Here is a 14,276-nt window from a genome sequence, read left to right as displayed (position 1 = left end):
CACATGACCGCGTGCACCCACACTTTTATCCTGATAATGGGACATTGACAGAACAGGAAGTTCAGAAAGGAATTTAGTAGTGAGAGAGTCAGGTAAAAAAACACTAAAATTAATATTCTTGTTTAGTCCCTTTGGGGACAGTGACCCCAATCTAAATATCCATTAGCTCTCTTTATTCAAAAGCTCTCTATTGAGACCCCCTCCTGTCAGACCCAAATGGACTTTTTCAAGGCCAAATATTTTTAGATCTTCATAGGAACTTTGATGTTTTTCATAAAAATGTCTTGCTACTGTTGTGAGCTGTTTAAATGTCTTAATGTCTGATTCCACGTTCCTAATCATGCCAATATGCTCTAAGGCATGTTGTTTTAGCATCCTTGATGTCATACCAACATAATATATGTTGCAAGGACAGGTGATATAATATATGAAATTCTTTGTTTCGACAGATGAAAAATTCCTTTATAGGATGTTCTGTTCCATATTTGTCCCTTATAGTGTTTTTATCCAGAATATGTTTGCAAATCTTACATGTTCCACACAAGAAACTGTCATTAATTACAGGGGTTTTTTTGGTGATCTTTCTACATAGTGGCTCCTGACCAGTTTGTCCTTAAGATTCGAGGACTGCCTCCAACTCATTCAGACCTGATCTTTAAGAGCCACCTCAAAATCTGGATCTGTCAAGAGGATAGACCAATATAATATAAGTGGGGAAAAGGGTTATTTTTACTAGAGAAACATAAATGTAGACATATATAGCAGTAGACTAAAGCAAGTGTTCAATGCATTTTGCTATCTCCCCTGTAGTAATATGTGATCTGATACAGCTTTATTTTCATACGTATGATATGCCTCGCTGTGGGTATAAAACTGATGTCAAACTTTATGTTTTCTTTGACAGCAATATCAGTCTATCCCGCTGCAGCAGAGATACATTCATATTTAAGCAGCAATTTAGAAGCGATTTGGTGGCTGCAAATATCATGTAAAACATATTTTGATCAATGATATTCTCACAAATAAAAGCCTATAATGTGTTAAGCTATAATCCATAGACAACAACAAACTAAGTATGCCTGTATCAACTCTTTGTGAGTAATGTTGCCATGTATCGCGGTGGAAGAGACTCTGGGGCAGATGTATTAACCTGGAGAAGGCATAAGGAAGTGATAAACCAGTGATTTGTGCAAGGTGATAAAGGCACCAGCCAATCAGATCCTAACTGTTAATTTACATCTTGGAGATGATTGGCTGGTGGCTTTGTCACCTTGCACATATCACTGGTTTATCACTTACTTATGCCTCCTCCAGGTTAATACATCTGCCCCTTTATTACAAATGTAACAGTATCACTACATACAGCTGTGGAGATTTGATGACAAATGTAACAGCTTTGTAGAAATGATTCAGGGAAAACGGAGAGCGGTCGCCTAATACTCCAAACAATATTGTAGAATATACATTGAAACACGGTCTATTTGGAGGACCTATTCACATGAGAGTGAGCGAAATCCGCCAATCCCTATGAATACAATAACCACAAGCAGTGAGCATTAAAATCTGCATATATGCACAGGGCTAAGTCCTGACTATTTTAGCCATAATTGTTTTTTAGCCTTCGTAGATACCAAGCCATTAGCTTTCTGTCCCCTCTTTTGGGAAGACATTTGATTTATGTGTACTGCTAGGATCTGAATTGTTCTTATTTTGGAATAAATCTGATTTTAATTACTACATGCATTGAACACTTGCTTTAGTCTACTGCTATATATGTCTAAATTTATGTTTCTCTAGTAAAAATAACCCTTTTCCCCACTTATATTATATTGGTAAGAAATAAAAGTTATGTTTTAATTATATACATCATATCTCTATACGTTATTTTTCATCATCAATTAATATAAGAGTGCTCCAAAAAGTAATTTTCTACGGGGCCAGTCCCCAAAAAGAGTGTCTATATAAAGTTTCTTCATAATTCCAAGAGCACCTCCAACCTAAGTAATGAATATATAGGATTTTCCTTTGTACTAATGCTAGCTGGTTTTCAGTTAAATTAGCATTATTAAATATTGAGTACTTATAAGTCTGGTGCAGGATACAATTCTAGTTTTAGGAAGAGGATAGGCCAGTATTTCTGAATCGTGTTTTGTACCTATTGCCATTCTGCACAGAAATTCCCAACAAATCTGATCTCAGTATTGGTTGCCTGGTCCTTTCTTCCTTTAAAGACCAATGTCTCCATCTTGATGTGTTGGGTTTCTCTGCTTGCCTTTTTATTTGTCTATTACTGTAGCACCGGTCCCAGAGTCTTGATGCTAGTTCTTTACTCTTCTCTTAGAAAGTACTGTTATCTGAACAGTTCCTCCTGAGCCTCAAGAACTCTTCTTTGGGGATGTTCCTTAGTGTGGGAGGAAAATGAGAGCTGGACTGGTGAAGCAGGTTTTTTGTGAACGTGGGTTTGTGGAATAGTTCTGTGACAATGGTATTATCCATGTTGCGATATATTGATAGGTCCAGGAAGGAGATTTTCTCCTTACTTATCTCATAAGTGACTCTGAGATTTGAGTCATTCTTATATAAATCCTGGGCAAGATGCTCAAAAGAGTCTGTGTCTCCATCCCAAATGAGGAAGACATCGTCGATATATGTTAGCCACATTGATATTCTTTGAGTGGGATGATCGTTACTTTCCTGAAATACATATTCCCATTCCCACCAGCCAAGAAAAAGATTAGCATACGTGGGAGCACAAGATGCTCCCATAGCTGTCCCCCTTGTCTGGATAAAGAATTTATTATCAAATGTGAAATAATTATTGTACAGTACAAATTGGAGGAGGTCCAGGAGAAATGAGTGAAATTCACTGGGCCCTTCCATATCAAGAAAAAGGCTACTGGCCTCTAACCCCTTTTGATGGTCAATGGATGTATATAGAGACTCAACATCCATACTAATTAGCAACTGTGTCTCTTCCAACTTGACGTCATGAAGTTTTCTAAGGATGTCCATCGTATCTTGAATGTAGAAGGGAAGGGTAGTCACATGATGTCTAAGATGGATGTCAATGAAAGTACTAGCTTGTTCAAGGAGGCCCCCAATCCCTGATACAATTGGTCTACCTGGGGGTTCAGCTAGACTTTTGTGTGTTTTGGGCAATAAATAAAAGGTTGGTAATTTTGGTTTCGACACTTGTAGATCATTGAATTCTGATTTAGTTAGAGTACCATCTCCAAAAGCTTTCTCAATTATCCTGGAATAAAGTGCTACAAAATTTTCCGTAGGATTAAAAAGAGTTTTCTTATAACATTTGGAGTCATTTAGTTGACTTTGGGCTTCCTTTAAGTACAGATCTTTAGACCATATGACAATATTGCCACCCTTGTTGGATGGTTTCGCTACTTCAAGACATTTTTTATGAAAAACATCAAAGTTCCTATGAAGATCTAAAAATATTTGGCCTTGAAAAAGTCCATTTGGGTCTGAGAGGAGGTGATCTCAATAGAGAGCTATTGAAAAAAGAGAGCTCATGGATATTTAGATTGGGGTCAATGTCCCCAAAGGGACTAAACGAGAATATTAATTTTAGTGTTTTTTACCTAACTGACTCACTCACTACTAAATTCCTTTCTGAACTTCCTGTTCTGTCAATGTCCCTTTATCAGGATAAAAGTGTGTGTGCATGCGGTCATGTGTGTGCATGTTAGTGCATGCGTGCATGCACATGTGTATATATACATATGTACATGTGTGCGCGTGCACTCGTGCTGATGTGCCCACACTTCTTTATTTCTTTTCTATACTGAGAATAGCAATGCCTCATATATTATGATATAAGAAAAATAAAAATCACAATTGATTCATTATAACCTTGGAACTAGAATTATTATTAGGAAGAGATATAATATCACCAATATACTGATATATGGCTACTGTAGCAACTAATCCACACTATATAATGCTCCTAAAAAGTCCCTACTAGTCACAAATACCTCTTTTATACTTAGATGTCCGTTTCAAAATTAAAAAAATATATAATACTAACTCTCGCATAGAATATTCTTCTTTAAAATTTATAAGGGACTATATAATAAACAAGGAACTGGGTAAGGATAACCCTGCCATAGAGCGAACAGTATAATTGAAGTAGTCCAACACTTTGTGATTAACTCCGGGAATCACTTATCAAATTAGAGAAATGTGAAAGGCTACAATAAGTGTCAATCATACCGTTGCACTCATTTGATTGGTGCAACGTCACATAAGGGAGTCAGCAAAGGGAATCCCAAGCAGGCTCAACGGTGACCAAGCCCCCACCAGGGTGAAACGTAAGTTCGTGAAGCAGACGTCATTCCGACGTCACTTCCGAAATCCCGTGTTGCGCTCACGAGATCAGACACAGGGCACACAGTGAGATGCAGAGAGACGCTCACCACACAGGGATTATAGAGGATAATTAACTCTTACAGGTATTCCGGCATCCTCTCATCAGGGTGCATCGGGATCAGTCACCCTGCAATGACCGCAAGGCTATTAGTGTGACCACTGCCCGCAGCTACTGACAGCAGACATGCCACTTCTTCCTTCCTGTCAGTGCCAGCCAGTTAACCCTCCCATCTCCCATTCACTGTAAATACATACACATGGGAAGGAAGTAGAAGTTTCTGGGCAAACGGCACTGACATCTGATCTCTACCATACTGCAAAGTACAACTGTGATATCTCAATTCTAGTACTTGCTATACATCTGTTGTACAAAGATATTATCTCTCATGTACCATGCTTATGGGAGAGCTATGCTTATAGCTCATATTGACATTTATTTTTTACATCTGAATTAATGAGGTATAATTGCATCAGAGCAATCATCATATAACTGCTTTGCATATTGAGTACATGGGCCCTCATTCCGAGTTGTTCGCTCGGAGATTTTCATCGCATCGCAGTGAGAATTCTCTTAGTGCGCATGCGCAATGTTCGCACTGCGACTGCGCCAAGTAACTTTACTATGAAGAAAGTAAGTTTACTCACGGCTTTTTCATCGCTCCGACGTTCGCATTGTGATTGACAGGAAATGGGTGTTACTGGGCGGATGCACGGCGTTTTAGGGGCGTGTGGCTGGAAACGCTACCGTTTCCGGAGAAAACGCAGGAGTGGCCGGGGAAACGGTGGGTGTGCCTGGGCGAACGCTGGGTGTGTTTATGACGTCAGCCAGGACCGAAAAGCACTGAACTGATCGCACAGGCAGAGTAAGTCTGAAGCTACTCAAAAACTGCTAACTCGTTTGTAATCGCAATATTGCGCATACATCGGTCGCACATTTAAGAAGCTAAGATTCACTCCCAGTAGGCGGCGGCTTAGCGTGTGTAACTCTGCTACATTCGCCTTGCGAGCGATCAACTCGGAATGAGGGCCATGGGCTTTTTTCTTATTTAATGTTTCCCTGGAAACTGGTGTTCCTCTCTGTTAAGAATTATTCATATTATGGATTAAGGTTGATGAACCGTCTATTTACACGAGGTCATGATAAAATAATGACTCTGACTGTGCCTAGATAGTGATATGAGATATGGGATACTCATAACTGTTAAATCACTGTCGCAAAAGATATTTTCACCCTCTCTGAACTAGAGTACCAGAGACAGATGAATACATTTTGCTAACAGATTAAATTAAGAATTAATGGTCACAAAATAAGCAAGAGATTGAAATATACACAAATTTTTGTTTTCAGTTTAATTGTATTTTTTACATTTTCGCGCAAAATGCTATTTTTTAGGATGATAATTCTCTTTGTTATACAGTATTTTAAAACTATCAATTAAAAGTTATATGTTAAACTATTTATAGATCTATATCTTAAAGAGTGCCCCCACAAGGAGGTAAACCTTCTGTCCCCTTGCTCTCTTGCAAGGGCAATCCCCATCGACAGAACTGAATACTTGTAAGCACAACTTGCTTTGATGGAAAAGGAACTGCTGTAGGTAAAGCGCATATTAGCCTGCTCGCAGGGAATGTAGCAACATAACTTCTACTAAAAGCCACTATATTTTCTGACCTACTCTGCGAGAATGTCTAGGAGACTTATGAAGTTTGGGGTGGCTTTCCCAGACAAAGAAAGTAGGCACAACACTCGCATGACACTCACTGCTGCTTGCTGCCATCCACTTCCTGTAAATTGTGGCTTAGTATTGCAAGTGTGGGGCACGATGATGCAATTTTGAAGTCAAACCCACGCACCACCCACCGGGCTAGGCTCCTCCAACAATTAGTACCTGTTCCCACACACCTTTGGCATCCCTGACTGCAATGGAAGCTCAGGCTTTGCCTTTCAGCAGCAGTTTCAATAATTAATAAACTGGGGGGGGAAATAGCTCCTTCTTAAATATACAGAGAAAGGTCTTTTGGGGACTTTGTAAATAGGCCCCCATATATGTCTAATAATAACCATGAAAGCTGTGTTGGAAACACTAGTTTAAAATACAGTATAGTCTACTTGTGATCCTTTTTTTCTATTTCTGGCACCAAAACTTAGGGTGGTATCGAAGTAGCGGCTAATTGACCCGTCCAAGGCTATCCTATTAGCTCCGATGCCGGAATTTTGGGGTGATTTTGTTTCACTTGTCAGAGGCAGGCAAAACCAAATCCCCAATAAGTATGCCGCAAAAACATATAGGTCCGTGGCTTTTCGCAGATCCTGTGTGGAAAAGATGAACTATAATTTGACAGCCCTGACAAAAAACACAATAAAAGTTCATTTTTTTTCTGTGCGGAGAATAACCATGGCTAATTGGATACCCCCCTTAGAATGTAAGCTAAACTGAGAAAGTAACTGTATATAGAAGTATATCTAACGATGCTGCATGTACAAAACAAACCCTTTACCCAGTTTATTCAGACAGTACAATTAAATTCTAAAAAGTACCTAGCTGCAAAAAAAGAAAACAACATCATTAAGGTTTTGTCACTTTGCACCTTTTGACAGCTGACTGTTGTTTCATTTGCTTGCTTGGCCATTTATAACTAAGCCGAGTTATGTTTTAACTTTTCAAACACTATCTTGACACACAGGCAGAAAGAGGAAGAAATCATACCTGTACCTTAAACCATGCTCTGCTAAATGAAGATATAATTATATTATAAAGAAAAGACCTAATGCTTATGTTTAATGTACACTGTAGAAACAATTAATTTGATTTACGCCACAAACTGCCTCAGCCTGTTCAGTAACAGCTCAGCTAATCAACAGTCTAAGCCACCTCCTGCCAGCATGACCTGTCTCACTTGATAATGCTGCTTCATAGAGATTCTCTGCTACAGTACAAGTTGTACTTGGCTGCCAGCCAGAGAACTGAGTGATCCTTCTCCTGCGGGATTCCAGAGCTTCCACAAACACAACAGGTCACTTTCCACTAATGTGACATGAAAGAAAGGATTTGGAAATCTCAGCAATGACTGTGCCTGGCGACCGATATCTGTTTACAGGGTCCTTGTAGAAAAAAGAAAAGGGGGGCACAGGAGACAAGCAAATGTTCATGGCAAGTCCTGTATACCACACTGATCAATACCTCAACTTGTTTCGGGTCATGTTCTGTCTGAGATGACAATACTGCACCATTTTATTTGCCTTAACGCCTGAAGCATGATTCTATTGTGTAACTGCTCAGTCAGGCTTTTGTAATATGCAGACAGCGATACATCAAACACTGTAATTGTGTTTTGAACTTTCAGTTTAACATTACAGACGGGTTTTTTTTTCCAACTCTAATGAAAATATATGCCAGTGAACGTACAAAGACCTAGAATAGTCTACGGCACTGTATGCAATGAGACTGATCAATTCAAAAAAAAGAAAAACATTAATGGCATACTTGCAGGAGAGGCTCTTGCCGCGGGCAAGCAGTTTTTTTGCCCAGGGCGCTGCATCCTGAAGGGCGCTGCCGCCGCTGCACCGCCTGACCCTCTGAGCGCCTACATGCTGCCGTGCAATGCGCCTGATGTCATCGTGCACCGCACGGCATTGTGGCAGGTGCTAGAGGTCCTAATTGACCTCTAGTGTCTGTGCGGCGCTATGATCTGAGGAGCGGCGGCAGAGACAGCAGCAGCGGTCGGGAAGCAGGAGTGTGGCTGGTGAGTATTTTTTTTATTATTATTTTTTGTAAGCGGCACTACTAGGGGCATAACTACAGGGGCACATCTACAGGGGGCAAAATTCTACTATGGGCACAGCTACAGGGGGCAAAACTCTACAGGGGGTACAACTACAGGGGGCAAAACTCTATAGGTGGCACAACTCTACTGGGGGTACAGCTACAGGGGCAAAACTACAGGGGGCACAACTCTACTGGGGCAAAGCTACAGGATGCAAAACTACAGGGGGTACAACTCTACTGGGTGTACAGCTATAGGGAGCAAAACTCTACAGGAGGCACAACTACAGGGACACAACTCTACTGGGGGAAAAACTAAAGGTGGCTCAACTACAGGGGGCATAACTGTGGCCACACCCCTTCCCTATGAAGCCATGCCCCTATTTTTTGCCATGTGTCTAGGGCACGCACAAACCCTGTTTTACGTGTTGGGGGGGCAAAGGAAACTTTTGACTAGAGATGTGCACTTGAAATTTTTCGGGTTTTGGGTTTTGGTTTTGGGTTCGGTTCCGCGGCCGTGTTTTGGGTTCGACCGCGTTTTGGCAAAACCTCACCGAATTTTTTTTGTCGGATTCGGGTGTGTTTTGGATTCGGGTGTTTTTTTCAAAAAAACACTAAAAAACAGCTTAAATCATAGAATTTGGGGGTCATTTTGATCCCAAAGTATTATTAACCTCAAAAACCATAATTTCCACTAATTTTCAGTCTATTCTGAATACCTCACACCTCACAATATTATTTTTAGTCCTAAAATTTGCACCGAGGTCGCTGGATGACTAAGCTAAGCGACCCTAGTGGCCGACACAAACACCTGGCCCATCTAGGAGTGGCACTGCAGTGTCACGCAGGATGGCCCTTCCAAAAAACACTCCCCAAACAGCACATGACGCAAAGAAGAAAAAAAGAGGCGCAATGAGGTAGCTGTGTGAGTAAGATAAGCGACCCTAGTGGCCGACACAAACACCTGGCCCATCTAGGAGTGGCACTGCAGTGTCACGCAGGATGGCCCTTCCAAAAAACACTCCCCAAACAGCACATGACGCAAAGAAGAAAAAAAGAGGCGCAATGAGGTAGCTGTGTGAGTAAGCTAAGCGACCCTAGTGGCCGACACAAACACCTGGCCCATCTAGGAGTGGCACTGCAGTGTCACGCAGGATGGCCCTTCCAAAAAACACTCCCCAAACAGCACATGACGCAAAGAAGAAAAAAAGAGGCGCAATGAGGTAGCTGTGTGAGTAAGATAAGCGACCCTAGTGGCCGACACAAACACCTGGCCTATCTAGGAGTGGCACTGCAGTGTCACGCAGGATGGCCCTTCCAAAAAACACTCCCCAAACAGCACATGACGCAAAGAAGAAAAAAAGAGGCGCAATGAGGTAGCTGTGTGAGTAAGATAAGCGACCCTAGTGGCCGACACAAACACCTGGCCCATCTAGGAGTGGCACTGCAGTGTCACGCAGGATGGCCCTTCCAAAAAACACTCCCCAAACAGCACATGACGCAAAGAAGAAAAAAAGAGGCGCAATGAGGTAGCTGTGTGAGTAAGATAAGCGACCCTAGTGGCCGACACAAACACCTGGCCCATCTAGGAGTGGCACTGCAGTGTCACGCAGGATGGCCCTTCCAAAAAACACTCCCCAAACAGCACATGACGCAAAGAAGAAAAAAAGAGGCGCAATGAGGTAGCTGTGTGAGTAAGCTAAGCGACCCTAGTGGCCGACACAAACACCTGGCCCATCTAGGAGTGGCACTGCAGTGTCACGCAGGATGGCCCTTCCAAAAAACACTCCCCAAACAGCACATGACGCAAAGAAGAAAAAAAGAGGCGCAATGAGGTAGCTGTGTGAGTAAGATAAGCGACCCTAGTGGCCGACACAAACACCGGGCCCATCTAGGAGTGGCACTGCAGTGTCACGCAGGATGGCCCTTCCAAAAAACACTCCCCAAACAGCACATGACGCAAAGAAGAAAAAAAGAGGCGCAATGAGGTAGCTGTGTGAGTAAGATAAGCGACCCTAGTGGCCGACACAAACACCTGGCCCATCTAGGAGTGGCACTGCAGTGTCACGCAGGATGGCCCTTCCAAAAAACACTCCCCAAACAACACATGACGCAAATAAAAATGAAAGAAAAAAGAGGTGCAAGATGGAATTGTCCTTGGGCCCTCCCACCCACCCTTATGTTGTATAAACAGGACATGCACACTTTAACCAACCCATCATTTCAGTGACAGGGTCTGCCACACGACTGTGACTGAAATGACGGGTTGGTTTGGACCCCCACCGAAAAAGAAGCAATTAATCTCTCCTTGCACAAACTGGCTCTACAGAGGCAAGATGTCCACCTCATCATCATCCTCCGATATATCACCGTGTACATCCCGCTCCTCACAGATTATCAATTCGTCCCCACTGGAATCCACCATCTCAGCTCCCTGTGTACTTTGTGGAGGCAATTGCTGCTGGTCAATGTCTCCACGGAGGAATTGATTATAATTCATTTTAATGAACATCATCTTCTCCACATTTTCTGGAAGTAACCTCGTACGCCGATTGCTGACAAGGTGAGCGGCGGCACTAAACACTCTTTCGGAGTACACACTTGTGGGAGGGCAACTTAGGTAGAATAAAGCCAGTTTGTGCAAGGGCCTCCAAATTGCCTCTTTTTCCTGCCAGTATAAGTACGGACTGTCTGACGTGCCTACTTGGATGCGGTCACTCATATAATCCTCCACCATTCTTTCAATGGTGACAGAATCATATGCAGTGACAGTAGACGACATGTCCGTAATCGTTGTCAGGTCCTTCAGTCCGGACCAGATGTCAGCATCAGCAGTCGCTCCAGACTGCCCTGCATCACCGCCAGCGGGTGGGCTCGGAATTCTGAGCCTTTTCCTCGCACCCCCAGTTGCGGGAGAATGTGAAGGAGGAGATGTTGACAGGTCGCGTTCCGCTTGACTTGACAATTTTGTCACCAGCAGGTCTTTGAACCCCAGCAGACTTGTGTCTGCCGGAAAGAGAGATCCAAGGTAGGTTTTAAATCTAGGATCGAGCACGGTGGCCAAACTGTAGTGCTCTGATTTCAACAGATTGACCACCCGTGAATCCTTGTTAAGCGAATTAAGGGCTCCATCCACAAGTCCCACATGCCTAGCGGAATCGCTCCCTTTTAGCTCCTCCTTCAATGCCTCCAGCTTCTTCTGCAAAAGCCTGATGAGGGGAATGACCTGACTCAGGCTGGCAGTGTCTGAACTGACTTCACGTGTGGCAAGTTCAAAAGGTTGCAGAACCTTGCACAACGTTGAAATCATTCTCCACTGCGCTTGAGACAGGTACATTCCACCTCCTATATCGTGCTCAATTGTATAGGCTTGAATGGCCTTTTGCTGCTCCTCCAACCTCTGAAGCATATATAGGGTTGAATTCCACCTCGTTACCACTTCTTGCTTCAGATGATGGCAGGGCAGGTTCAGGCGTTTTTGGTGGTGCTCCAGTCTTCTGTACGTGGTGCCTGTACGCCGAAAGTGTCCCGCAATTCTTCTGGCCACCGACAGCATCTCTTGCACGCCCCTGTCGTTTTTTTAAAAATTCTGCACCACCAAATTCAAGGTATGTGCAAAACATGGGACGTGCTGGAATTTGCCCATATTTAATGCACACACAATATTGCTGGCGTTGTCCGATGCCACAAATCCACAGGAGAGTCCAATTGGGGTAAGCCATTCCGCGATGATCTTTCTCAGTTGCCGTAAGAGGTTTTCAGCTGTGTGCGTATTCTGGAAACCGGTGATACAAAGCGTAGCCTGCCTAGGAAAGAGTTGGCGTTTGCGAGATGCTGCTACTGGTGCCGCCGCTGCTGTTCTTGCGGCGGGAGTCCATACATCTACCCAGTGGGCTGTCACAGTCATATAGTCCTGACCCTGCCCTGCTCCACTTGTCCACATGTCCGTGGTTAAGTGGACATTGGGTACAACTGCATTTTTTAGGACACTGGTGAGTCTTTTTCTGACGTCCGTGTACATTCTCGGTATCGCCTGCCTAGAGAAGTGGAACCTAGATGGTATTTGGTAACGGGGGCACACTACCTCAAGAAATTGTCTAGTTCCCTGTGAACTAACGGCGGATACCGGACGCACGTCTAACACCAACATAGTTGTCAAGGCCTCAGTTATCCGCTTTGCAACAGGATGACTGCTGTGATATTTCATCTTCCTCGCAAAGGACTGTTGGACAGTCAATTGCTTGGTGGAAGTAGTAAAAGTGGGCTTACGACTTCCCCTCTGGGATGACCATCGACTCCCAGCAGCAACAACAGCAGCGCCAGCAGCAGTAGGCGTTACACGCAAGGATGCATCGGAGGAATCCCAGGCAGGAGAGGACTCGTCAGAATTGCCAGTGACATGGCCTGCAGGACTATTGGCATTCCTGGGGAAGGAGGAAATTGACACTGAGGGAGTTGGTGGGGTGGTTTGCGTGAGCTTGGTTACAAGAGGAAGGGATTTACTGGTCAGTGGACTGCTTCCGCTGTCGCCCAAAGTTTTTGAACTTGTCACTGACTTATTATGAATGCGCTGCAGGTGACGTATAAGGGAGGATGTTCCGAGGTGGTTAACGTCCTTACCCCTACTTATTACAGCTTGACAAAGGCAACACACGGCTTGACAAATGTTGTCCGCATTTCTGTTGAAATACTTCCACACCGAAGAGCTGATTTTTTTGGTATTTTCACCAGGCATGTCAACGGCCCTATTCCTCCCACGGACAACAGGTGTCTCCCCGGGTGCCTGACTTAAACAAACCACCTCACCATCAGAATCCTCCTTGTCAATTTCCTCCCCAGCGCCAGCAACACCCATATCCTCCTCATCCTGGTGTACTTCAACACTGACATCTTCAATCTGACTATCAGGAACTGGACTGCGGGTGCTCCTTCCAGCACTTGCAGGGGGCGTGCAAATGGTGGAAGGCGCATGCTCTTTACGTCCAGTGTTGGGAAGGTCAGGCATCGCAACCGACACAATTGGACTCTCCTTGTGGATTTGGGATTTGGAAGAACGCACAGTTCTTTGCGGTGCTTTTGCCAGCTTGAGTCTTTTCATTTTTCTAGCGAGAGGCTGAGTGCTTCCATCCTCATGTGAAGCTGAACCACTAGCCATGAACATAGGCCAGGGCCTCAGCCGTTCCTTGCCACTCCGTGTGGTAAATGGCATATTGGCAAGTTTACGCTTCTCCTCCGACAATTTTATTTTAGATTTTGGAGTCCTTTTTTTACTGATATTTGGTGTTTTGGATTTTACATGCTCTGTACTATGACATTGGGCATCGGCCTTGGCAGACGACGTTGCTGGCATTTCATCGTCTCGGCCATGACTAGTGGCAGCAGCTTCAGCACGAGGTGGAAGTGGATCTTGATCTTTCTCTAATTTTGGAACCTCAACATTTTTGTTCTCCATATTTTAATAGGCACAACTAAAAGGCACCTCGGGTAAACAATGGAGATGGATGGATACTAGTATACTTATGGATGGACCAGCGACTGCCGACACAGAGGTAGCTACAGCCGTGGACTACCGTACTGTGTCTGCTGCTAATATAGACTGGATGATAATGAGATGAAATTAATATATATATATATATATATATATATATATATATAATATCACTAGTACTGCAGCCGGACAGGTATATATATTTATTATGTAATGACTGATGACGGACCTGCTGGACACTGTCAGCTCAGCAGCACCGCAGACTGCTACAGTAAGCTACTATAGTAGTATGTATCAAGAAGAAAGAGAAAAAAAAAACACGGGTAGGTGGTATACAATTATGGATGGACCAGCAACTGCCGACACAGAGGTAGCTACAGCCGTTGACTACCGTACTGTGTCTGCTGCTAATATAGACTGGATGATAATGAGATGAAATTAATATATATATATATATATATATAATATCACTAGTACTGCAGCCGGACAGGTATATATATTTATTATGTAATGACTGATGACGGACCTGCTGGACACTGTCAGCTCAGCAGCACCGCAGACTGCTACAGTAAGCTACTATAGTAGTATGTATCAAGAAGAAAGAGAAAAAAAAAAACACGGGTAGGTGGTATACAATT

Source organism: Pseudophryne corroboree, chromosome 8 (genome assembly GCF_028390025.1).
Source record: "Pseudophryne corroboree isolate aPseCor3 chromosome 8, aPseCor3.hap2, whole genome shotgun sequence".
Taxonomy (NCBI): Eukaryota; Metazoa; Chordata; class Amphibia; order Anura; family Myobatrachidae; genus Pseudophryne; species Pseudophryne corroboree.
Note: the sequence above shows the minus strand (reverse complement) of the source record.